General features: G+C 48.4%; 1 protein-coding gene across 1 annotated transcript in view; it reads left to right on the top strand.

Moving 5' to 3' along the window:
• The first annotated feature begins 5,569 nt into the window (after nt 1-5,569).
• The window catches only part of MINDY3 (MINDY lysine 48 deubiquitinase 3), a 184,050-nt gene continuing 177,351 nt past the window's right edge, over nt 5,570-12,268 (top strand). The window contains exon 1 of the mRNA XM_089666335.1: nt 5,570-5,679. The gene's annotated coding sequence lies outside the window, so the exon portion shown is untranslated. The remainder of the gene's footprint in view (nt 5,680-12,268) is intronic.

The raw sequence follows: 12,268 nt of genomic DNA, 5'->3' as shown, positions 1-12,268 counted from the left end.
ACACAGGATACAAGGTACAGGGGCTCATGGGAAACAACACCAAGGCACTGACTGCAGGCCTGGCCATTGCTTAAATACACCTCCTGCAATCAGCCTCAGGTGATGGCTTGATTGCAGGAGTGAGATTCTGGCTGCTAAGAGCACCCGCTGGCCAGCACTGGTACTGCAGCCCATAAGGCAAGTGAGCCCTAGCACCACCTGTGGTGAGTCCATTCCTGACAATCCTGGAGGAGTTGGACTGCCTGTACAACCTCTGTAGAGTTCAAGTATGGCCTCATGCTACCAGTAGTGACACTGACCCTAGCTAAATGCAAAACTAGTGAAAAACAGTCAGAAAAGATGAGTAGGGAAAAAATGTCAGTGGCCTCCACCTGTAAAACCAATCCTGCCTTGGGGATCATCTCATTGTTGCCCATCTAGTGCACCTGTTGTTAAGTTCATTAACACCAAACTGATTAACAACCCCCTCTGCTACTTAACTGACCAGATCAATACTCCAGGAGTTTAATTGACTTGATGCTATGCTTTGATTAAAAACTGTTTCTTTAAAGTTTTGAGCAGTGTATATAGGCACTTGAGTCTTGGACTAAGTATAGGTACTTTGATGAGGAAACCCATATAGTAAAAAAGTATGTGTATAAAAACCAACTAGGTTACATGAAATATGTAAATAAATGCATATCACACACAAAGTGGCACATAATTGTGAAGTGGAAGGAAAATAATAAATGGATTTCAAAATTTTTTACAAATAAATCTGTGAAAAGTGCATTGTGCATTTGTATTTAGCCCCCCCTGATACTTTGTAGAACCACCTTTTGCTGTATTACAGCTACATGTCTTTTTGGGGATGTCTCTACCAGCTTTGCACATCTAGAGAGGGACATTTTTGCCCATTCTTCTTTGCAAAATAACTCAAGCTCTGTCAGATTGGATGGAGAATGTCTGTGAACAGCAATTTTCAAGTCTTGCCACAGATTCTCAATTGGATTTAGGTCTGGACTTTGTTTAGGTTCGTTTTCCTGCTGGAAGGTGAACCTCCGCCCCAGTCTCAAGTCTTTTGCAGACTCTAACAGACTTCTAAGATTGCCCTGTATTTGTCTCCATCCATCTTCCCATCAACTCTGACCAGCTTCCCTGTTCCTGCTGAGGAAAAGCATCCGCACATGATGCTGCCACCACGTTTCACAGTGGGGATGGTGTGTTCAGGGTGTTGTGCAGTGTTACTTATTGGAAAATAACATGTGTGCAGATGTCCCTGAGATGTAACGCACATGGGAGCTCCACCGTTCAAGATAGATATATCCCAGCGCGGATACTTTGGAGGCTTGTATGACCATTCCTTAACCGGTTGTCATACTATTTGGTAAGGGTGAATCTGCATGCACTGCGGTGGATTGGTTGTGTCTTTCACATTTCTTTTGGTTCATATGGATTTTGAAGGACTTACAGTTGCAAGAAAAAGTATGTGAACCCCTTGGGATTATGTGGAGTTTTGCATAAATTGGGCATAAAATGTGCTCTGAACGTCATCTAAGTCACAACAATAGAAGAACACAGTCTGCTGAACATAATACTACACAAACATTAGATGTTGCCATGGTTTAATTGCACATAACATGTAAACATTCACAGTGTAGGGAGGAAAAAGTATGTGAACCTTTGGACTTAAAAACTGGTTGACCCTCCTTTGGCAGCAATAACCTCAACCAAACGTTTCCTGTAGTTGCAGATCAGACCTGCACAACGATCTGGAGTAATTTTGGACCACTCCTCTTCACAAAACTGTTTCAGTGTAGCAATATTCTTGGGATGTCTGGTGTGAATCGCTCTCTTAAGGTCATGCCACAGCATTTCAATCGTGTTGAGGTCAGGACTCTGACTGGGCCACTCCAGAAGGCGTATTCTGTGCTGTTGCAGCCATTGTTTTGTTGAATTACTTGTATGCTTTGGGTCATTGTCCTGTTGCATCACCCATCCTCTGCGGAGCTTCAGTTGGCGGACAGATGGTCATACGTTTCCCTGCAAAATGTCTTGATAAACTCTGGAATTCATTTTCCCATCAATGACAACAATCCGTCCAGGCCATGAGGCAGCAAAGCAGCCCCAAACCATGATGCTCCCTCCGCCATGTTTTACAGTGGGGATGAGGTTTTGATGTTGGTGTGCTGTGCCTTTTTTTCTCCACACATAGTGTTGTGTGTTCTTCCCAAACAACTCAATCTTGGTTTCATCTGTCCACAGTATATTTTGCCAGTAGTGCTGTGGAACATCCAGGTGCTCTTTTGCAAACTTCAAACGTGCTGCAATATTCTTTTTGGACAGCAATGGCTTCCTCCGTGGTGTCCTCCCATGTACTCCATTCTTGTTTAATGTTTTCCTTATTGTAGATGTGTCAACAAAAATGTTAGCATGTGCCAGAGATTTCTGTAGGTCTTTAGCTGACACTCTGGGATTCTTCTTTACCTCGTGCAGCATTCTGCGCTGTGCTCTTGCAGTCATTTTTACAGGACGACCGCGCCTAGGGAGAGTAGCAACAGTGCTAAACTTTCTCCATTTGTAGACAGTCTGTCTTACCGTGGACACATGAACATCAAGGCTTTTGGAGATACTTTTGTAACCCTTTCCAGCTTCATGCAAGTCAACAATTCTTGATCGTAAGTCTTCTGAGAGCTCTTTTCTGCGAGGCATGGTTCACATCAGACAGTGCTTCTTGAAACCAGTAAACCCAAAAACAGGTGTGTGTTTTTTAAGGGCAGGACAGCTGACAGCAACACATCCAATATCATAACACTGATTGGAGTCAAGGTTGGATCACTCCTGGCTCCAATTAGCTCTGGGAGAAGTCATTAAGCTAGGGCCTCACATACTTTTTCCTCCCTGCACTGTGAATGTTTACATGTTATGTGCAATTAAACCATGGCAACATCTAATGTTTGTGTAGTATTATGTTCAGCAGACTGTGTTCTTCTATTGTTGTGACTTAGATGACGTTCAAAGCACATTTTATGCCCAATTCATGCAAAACTCCACGTAATCCCAAGGGGTTCACATACTTTTTCTTGTACTGTACATTATTATTCCTCTGGGAACGGCACTGCAATTGCACTTTACATGGTGGACTTGTTTTGGGGGACTTTGGTTAATGTATATATAATATTACACAGATTTGCACATTTGATATATTAATTATTTATAAGCGCTACAAATTTCACTAATGCCAGCCATACGTCCATCACTTTTTCATGCAACTGACACTTCAATCCAATAGTTTTAATTGTACAAATGTCTAAAGGTGGCACAAAAAGTATGTTTACTGACATTGATTCAACTGCTTTCATATCAATAGTTTATTGAAAAAAAAAATCAAAAGTGTTTCCAGATCAATTAGTTGTAACATACAGAACAGATCACATTTGTACAACCCTCCTGGGATTGCTTTCATTGATTCATTCAGTAAAATCAGTGGAAGACTATTGAAATCAGATAAAATAAGAAAAGATCACTATTTTCTAGATTAGATCAGAATATTGATGGGATGGATAGATGTATAGCCAGAATAGGACAGTTTTGTGTTCTTCCTAACCCGCACCATAGAGCCAGGAGGGCTGTCACCACCCTGGTCAAACGACAGAGTAGCAATGGTGCCACAGAAGCATCCTGCCAAGTAGGCACAGGTGGAGAGCAGGCACCCGGCCAATCAGCTCTGCATTACTGGGGGAAATTTATCAAAACTGGAGGAGGCAGAACCCAGAGCAGCTTGGCTTGGCAACCAATCAGCTTCTATTTCCAAAGCTGGAACTGAACAAGCTGAAACTAGAAGCTGATTAGTCGCCAAGCAGATCTGCTCCAGATTCTGTCTGCTCCAGTTATAGTAAATTTATCTCACTGTACTTTAAACCTGGCAACACGCTATAGAACCAAAGTGTACAATCTGCTATAGATCTTCCATGGAGGACAGACCTAAATGATGTATCCAATCAGGCATGCCTTTGCACTACAAAACTGGTCAGATCTAAGGCTCCATTCCCATCTACGTGTTGCAATGACACTTTCTTGACACGTTTTTCTGTGTGACAGCATAGGGCAGTCCCTTTATTTGAAAGGGCTGCCCTTTGTGTGACAAATGTACCAAAAGAAGCCCTCACACCTTTTCCGGCAGTGAACTTTCTGTACTTTTTTTTACCATACGTTTGGGGTGCCAGTACCAGTAGCTTAGTTTGGGGTGCTTTTAATTATTGCACCGTAAGTGTGACACATGTTCTGGGAATGAATACAAAAATGGGTGTTTCTGTGCGTGTTCCTGGAACATGCAGGTGTGAATGGGGCCTAAAGAACATTGTACAATCAGATTGTATAGTGTATGACCCCCGTTTATACAGAGGATGGTAGGAATGTGGTATGGAAGAAGTGGGGAATATCCAGGACTGTCCTTGGCATAGGTGGCAGAACACATGGGCAGGATGATGGGCATGAGATGTCATTGCCCCCCTGGAGATGGAGGTCTATAGCAATGCAGAGCACAGGGAGCAGGGGGTGAAAGGTCACAGGTCAGTATTGGGAGTGCAGCAGGAAGACAGTCCAGTATGGGGGGTGCAGGGTCACAGTTCAGTATTTGGGGTGCAAGGAGAGAGGCCAGTATGGGGGGTGCAGGGTCACAGTTCAGTATTGGGGGTGCAAGGAGAGAGGCCAGTATGGGGGGTGCAGGGTCACAGTTCAGTATTGGGGGTGTAAGGAGAGAGGCCAGTATGGGGGTGCAGAGGAGAGAGGCCAGTATGGGGGTGATAGGGGCAGGCAATATGGGGTTGTAGGCGGGCAGGCTAGTATGGGGGGTAAAGGGGCAAGTCAGTATTGGGGGTGCAGGGGGTCAGGCCAGTAAGGGGGTTGCAGGGGGGCAAGCCAGTATTGGGGTGTAGGGGGAAAGCCAGTATGGGGGGTTGCAGGATCAAAGGTCAGTATTGGGGGGTGCAGGGGGACTGGCCAGTATGGCGGTTGCAGGGTAACAGGTAAGTATTGTGGTTGCAGGGGGGAAGGCCAGTGGGTGTGTGTGTGTGTGGGGGGGGGGTTGAAGAGTCATAGGTCAGTATGGGGGTTGCAGTGTCAAAGGTCAGTAATGGGATGCAGGGGGGCAGACCAGTGTGTGTGTGTGTGTGGGGGGGGGGTGTAAGAGTCATAGGTCAGTATTGAGGGGTGCTTGGTGACAGATCAGTATGGGGGTTGCAGGGTCAAAGGTCAGTATTGGGATGCAGGTAAGTATTGGAGGTGCGGGGGAGGGACAAGCCAGTATGGGAGTGCAGGGTCACAGGGCAGTATTGAGGGTGGGGGGACAGACCAGTACGGGAGTTGCAGGCGGACAAGTCAGGTAGTACAGCGACACTCCAACTATGGGGGCGTCATGTAGAACCCAACATCCCATGCATCCTCCCCTGGCAATCGGCTTGCTGCGGTTAGCGCATGCGCAGTTGCCGCAGGGGAATACCGATTTTCATAGGATACCTATTTTGCTGTTACGCCGGAAATCCCGTCCACACCCAGAGATACAATGTATCACATTGACAGCTGGGCACCATAGCAACAGCTCCGCCCCTCCGCTCTGCAGACACTTCCGCTTCCGCTTCCCTCTCCACCTGAGTCAGTGCAGTGTATGGGGGATGAATGATCGCTGGAGCGAGGATCGGGGTATGTGTACGGAGATCGGTACAGAGGAGAGACCTTCCCGATCATCACTGACTGCACATATATATCATCTGTCCTGTATACAGAGATATATAGATATACACACACCCTCCTTCCTGTATATACTAAAATACCATCCCCCCCATTCCTCCATATACATATATGTACATATATCCCCCCCCATTCCTTCTTCCTCTATATACACCTATCCCCTCCATTCCTCCATATACACCTGCCCCCCCCCCCCCATTCCTCTGTCCACACCTACCCCCCCCCCCATTCCTCTGTCCACACCTACCCCCCCATTCCTCCATCCTCTATATACACCTGCCCCCCCCATTCCTCCATCCTCTATATACACCTGCCCCCCCCCCCATTATTCCATCCTCTATATACACCTATCCCCCCCCCATTCCTTCATCCTCCATTTTCCCCATGTCCCCCCACCCATTCCTCCATCCTCTATATACACCTGTCCCCCCCATTCCTCCATCCTCTATATACACCTGTCCCCCCCATTCCTCCATGCTCTATATACACCTGTCCCCCCCATTATTCCATCCTCTATATACACCTGTCCCCCCCATTATTCCATCCTCTATATACACCTGTCCCCCCCATTCTTTCATCCTCTATATACACCTACCCCCCCCCATTCCTCCATCCTCTATATACACCTACCCCCCCATTCCTCCATCTTCTATATACACCTATCTCCCCCATCCTCTATATACACCTATCCCCTCCATTCCCCCATCCTCCTATGTACACCTATCCCCCCCCCCATTCCTCCATCCTCCTATATAAACCTATCCCCTCCATTCCTCCATCCTCTATATACACCTATCCCCCCCCATTGCCCCATCCTCTATATACACATATCCCCTCCATTCTCTATATACACCTATCCCCTCCATTCCTCCATTCTCTATATACACCTATCCCTTCCATTCCTCCATCCTCTATATACACCTATCCCCTCCATTCCTCCATCCTCTATATACACTTATCCCCCCCCATTGCCCCATCCTCTATATACACTTATCCCCCCCCATTGCCCCATCCTCTATATACACCTATCCCCTCCATTCCTCAATCCTCCTATGTACACCTATCCCCCCCATCCCTCCATCCTCTATATAAATCTATCCCCCCCCCATTGCCCCATCCTCTATATACACCTATCCCCTCCATTCTCTATATACACTTATCCCCCCCATTGCCCCATCCTCTATATACACCTATCCCCTCCATTCCTCCATCCTCCTATGCACACCTATCCAACCCCCATTCCTCCATCCTCTGTATAAACCTATCCCCCCCCATTGCCCCATCCTCTATATACACCTATCCCCTCCATTCCTCCATCCTCCTATGTACACTTACCCCCCCCCCCATTCCTCCATCCTCTATATGCACCTATCCCCCCCATTCCTCCATCCTCTTTATACACCTATCCCCTCCATTCCTCCATCCTCTATATACACCTACCCCCCCCCATTCCTCCATCCTCTATATACACCTATCCCCCCCCATTCCTCCATCCTCTATATACACCTACCCCCCCCCCAATTCCTCCATCTTCTGTATACACCTCTTCCCCCCAATTCCTCCATCCTCTGTATGCACCTATTCCCCCCCCATTCCTCCAGCCTCTGTATGCACCTATCCCCCCAATTCCTCCATCCTCTGTATGCACCTATCCCCCCAATTCCTCCATCCTCTGTATGCACCTATCCCCCCAATTCCTCCATCCTCTGTATGCACCTATTCCCTCCCCCCCAATTCCTCCATCCTCTGTATACACCTATCCCCCCCAATTCTTCCATCTTTTGTATACAAGTCTTCCCCCCAATTCCTCCATCTTCTGTATACACGTCTTCCCCCCAATTCCTCCATCCTCTGTATACACCTCTTCCCCCCAGTTCCTCCATCCTCTGTATACACCTCTTCCCCCCCAGTTCCTCCATCCTCTGTATACACCTCTTCCCCCCCCCAATTCCTCCATCCTCTGTATACACCTCTTCCCCCCAATTCCTCCATCCTCTGTATACACCTCTTCCCCCCAATTCCTCCATCCTCTGTATACACCTTTCCCCCCCATTCCTCCATCCTCTGTATGAACCTATCCCATCCATTCCTCTATATACACATATCCCCTCCATTCCTCGATCCTCTGTATACACCTATCCCCTCCATCCTCTGTATACACCTATCCCCTCCATCCTCTGTATACACCTATCCCCTCCATCCTCTGTATACACCTATCCCCTCCATCCTCTGTATACACCTATCCCCTCCATCCTCTGTATACACCTATCCCCTCCATCCTCTAGATGCACCTATCCCCTCCATCCTCTAGATGCACCTATCCCCTCCATCCTCTAGATGCACCTATCCCCTCCATCCTCTAGATCAGTGGTTCTCAACCTTTCTAATGCCGCGACCCCTTAATACAGTTCCTCATGTTGTGGTGACCCCCAACCATAAAATTATTTTCGTTGCTACTTCATAACTGTAATTTTGCAGTGGGAGGAATAGTGCCTCATCATTGGTGTCAGTGGGAGGAATAGTGCCCCATCATTGGTATCAGTGGGAGGAATAGTGCCACGTCATTGGTGTCAGTGGGAGGAATAGTGTCCCATCATTGATATCAGTGGGAGGAATAGTGCCCCATCATTGGTGTCAGTGGGAGGAATAGTGTCCCATCATTGATATCAGTGGGAGGAATAGTGCCCCATCACTGATGTCAATGGGAGGAATAGTGCCCCATCATTGGTATCAGTGGTAGGAATAGTGCCCCATCATTGGTGTCAGTGGTAGGAATAGTGCCCCATCATTGGTGTCAGTGGGAGGAATAGTGCCCCATCGTTGGTGTCAGTGGGAAGAATAGTGCCCCATCGTTGGTGTCAGTGGGGGGAGGAATAGTGCCCCATCGTTGGTGTCAATGGGAGGAATAGTGCCCCATCATAGGTGTCAGTGGGGGGAATAGTGCCCCATCATTGGTGTCAGTGGGGGGAATAGTGCCCCATCATTGGTGTCAGTGGGGGGAATAGTGCCCCATCATTGGTGTCAGTGGGGGGAATAGTGCCCCATCATTGGTGTCAGTGGGGGGAATAGTGCCCCATCATTGGTGTCAGTGGGGGGAATAGTGCCCCATCATTGGTGTCAGTGGGGGGAATAGTGCCCCATCATTGGTGTCAGTGGGGGGAATAGTGCCCCATCATTGGTGTCAGTGGGAGGAATAGTGCCCCATCACTGGTGTCAGTGGGAGGAATAGTGCCCCATCACTGGTGTCAGTGGGAGGAATAGTGTCCCATCACTGGTGTCAGTGGGAGGAATAGTGCCCCATCACTGGTGTCAGTGGGAGGAATAGTGCCCCATCACTGGTGTCAGTGGGAGGAATAGTGCCCCATCACTGGTGTCAGTGGGAGGAATAGTGCCCCATCACTGTTGTCAGTGGGAGGAATAGTGCCCCATCACTGGTGTCAGTGGGAGGAATAGTGCCCCATCACTGGTGTCAGTGGGAGGAATAGTGCCCCATCACTGGTGTCAGTGGGAGGAATAGTGCCCCATCACTGGTGTCAGTGGGAGGAATAGTGCCCCATCACTGGTGTCAGTGGGAGGAATAGTGCCCCATCACTGGTGTCAGTGGGAGGAATAGTGCCCCATCATTGGTGTCAGTGGGGGGAATACGGCCCCATTATTGGTGTCAGTGGGAGGAATAGTGCCCCATCATTGGTGTCAGGGGGAGGAATAGTGCCCCATCATTGGTATCAGTGGGAGGAATAGTGCCCCCATCATTGGTGTCAGTGGGAGGAATAGTGCCCCATCGTTAGCATCAGGGGGAGCAATAGTGCCCCAACATTGGTGTCAGTGGGAGGAATAGTGCCCCATCGTTGGTATCAGAGGGAGGAATAGTGCCCCATCGTTGGTGTCAGTGGGAGGAATAGTGCCCCATCGTTGGTGTCAGTGGGAGGAATAGTGCCCCATCGTTGGTGTCAGTGGGGGGAGGAATAGTGCCCCATCGTTGGTGTCAGTGGGGGGAGGAATAGTGCCCCATCGTTGGTGTCAGTGGGGGGAGGAATAGTGCCCCATCGTTGGTGTCAGTGGGGGGAGGAATAGTGCCCCATCGTTGGTGTCAGTGGGGGGAGGAATAGTGCCCCATCGTTGGTGTCAATGGGAGGAATAGTGCCCCATCGTTGGTGTCAGTGGGGGGAATAGTGCCCCATCATTGGTGTCAGTGGGCGGAATAGTGCCCCATCATTGGTGTCAGTGGGAGGAATAGTGCCCCATCACTGGTGTCAGTGGGAGGAATAGTGTCCCATCACTGGTGTCAGTGGGAGGAAAAGTGCCCCATCATTGGTGTCAGTGGGAGGAATAGTGCCCCATCACTGGTGTCAGTGGGAGGAATAGTGCCCCATCATTGGTGTCAGTGGGGGGAATACGGCCCCATTATTGGTGTCAGTGGGAGGAATAGTGCCCCATCATTGGTGTCAGTGGGAGGAATAGTGCCCCATCGTTGGTGTCAGTGGGAGGAATAGTGCCCCATCGTTGGTGTCAGTGGGAGGAATAGTGCCCCATCGTTGGTGTCAGTGGGGGGAGGAATAGTGCCCCATCATTGGTAATAGTGACACCAATGATTGGGCACTATTCCTCCCACTGACACCAATGATACTTACCTTGCTGACCCCTGCTCCAGCCTGGGCTCGCTCGCTCCCTCACTCTCCCAAGGTACAAACACTTACCGGTCAGATGGCTTCCTTCTCCGGCCGCTTTCCTCCTCTTCACTCTCTCGTGCTTCGCGGTGCCGCTCGGCTCCTCCTTTCCAAGCTCCACCTCCTCGCCGGTGATTGGCCGCCTGTGTGCTTCTCTTGAGCTACAGTTCCGGCGGCCAATCACCGACGAGGAAGGATTGATCCCGGGGGTGTGTCCAGATGACAGGGACGGCATGTCATCCCGCCCACACCTGCAGACGGATCAAGGAGCGGTGTCTCGGTTCCTAAGGCCATCGGAAATATGTGTTTTCCGATGGTCTTAGGCGACCCCTGGGAAAGTGTCGTTCGACCCCCAAAGGGGTCGCGACCCCCAGGTTGAGAACCGCTGCTCTAGATGCACCTATCCCCTCCATCCTCTAGATGCACCTATCCCCTCCATCCTCTAGATGCACCTATCCCCTCCATCCTCTAGATGCACCTATCCCCTCCATCCTCTATATAGACCTATTCCATTCATTCTGTATATTCAAACTTACCCATCATTCATTCTAGCATCTGTTACTTTGCTGCTTTCAACTAATAAAGAACTAATACATCTTTGTATGAAACATTCCATGTGTTTGTCTGCAGGCACTGTATATAGACATGTATACAAAGGAGATCAGGTCACACATATCTATTCAGCTGCCTTCACTGGGTTTTGTGATTTAGTATTTCTGGGTCTTTGTGTTCTATCTGTTTATTGTTATACAGAACTAAACATTTTCATCAAAGCGTTCAGCTATCTGTCAGTAAAGCAGAATCTGGTTACAATGTACGATGTGTACTTTGCACACTATTGTTGCCTGTTCCAGGTATTGAAGAGTCAGCCTCCGATTCTCCATTTGAATCCCATGCTTAGTGACCTCAGTCAGCTCTGCAGTCATGCGACTTTGTAGTTTGTGAAGAATTTGCTGATAAAGTATAATGGGCAATAATAGCTTGGAGTATTCAGTGTTCTGTATATTTTATAAGACGCTGAGCACTCTGGACGCCCTGGCAGTCAGTAAATGCATGTGTCTTTGTGTGATGCCAGATAAATGCTTTTTCACATCATTATTATTTAATACAATATTATTACATGGACCTATACATAAATGTTAACGCTTAACTCCATACTTACCTTTTGTTTTTCATATTTGTACAGTCTCCTGTTAAAGAAATGTTTATGCTGTTCTCACTGCACACTGTGAGCTCTTCACTGTGTGCATTAAGTACCAGTTCACACTGATGCAGTGCGGGTTCCCAGCAAACTCTGTGCATTTCCCACACTGCATCAGAATCATACTCCGTTCATGTGAACCGCTGGGGGTGTGAAAGTGGAGTTCCACCCGATTTTTAAAGTTTGGCCCCATGTTTGCTTCCTGCTGTCCCATCAATGTTTGGCACATTTTTTTTTTCTCCTAAAATTTTCATACCCTTTAGGCTACTTGAAGCACTGCACTTCCGATGTACCTCACCGCAGCGAATATGTCACATCCTCCTGCCTGTTGGTTCCTGGGATGTATGTGTCTTCAATCCCAGAAGTCAATGGGCATCCCCCACTCTGCAATGAGTGCGCCGTGCTTTCCTCTTACTGTGCAGGCACAAGATCAGGATGTGCATGCTGGGTAGCCAGCTGCACCGTATCCCAGAAGAACGTGCGCCTGGGCTTCAGATGCCCACAGTGAAGATGGAAGAACACAGGATCATGAGGGGCCCGTGAGTATCTTTAAAAAACAAGGAAGACAAACAATTACATCTGCAGCGTGTGCCAATTTTTCATGGCATAAGCTGCGGCTGTCACAGAGGAACTTTAGGGCTCGTTCACACATGACTGTTTTTCCAACTCTTGC

The sequence above is a fragment of the Staurois parvus genome, unplaced genomic scaffold, assembly GCF_062004578.1.
Source record: "Staurois parvus isolate SC_StPar_1 unplaced genomic scaffold, SC_StPar_1.0 ptg000051l, whole genome shotgun sequence".
NCBI lineage: Eukaryota > Metazoa > Chordata > Amphibia > Anura > Ranidae > Staurois > Staurois parvus.
The sequence above is the reverse complement of the archived record's forward strand: the minus strand, read 5'-3'. Positions and strand labels throughout refer to the sequence as shown.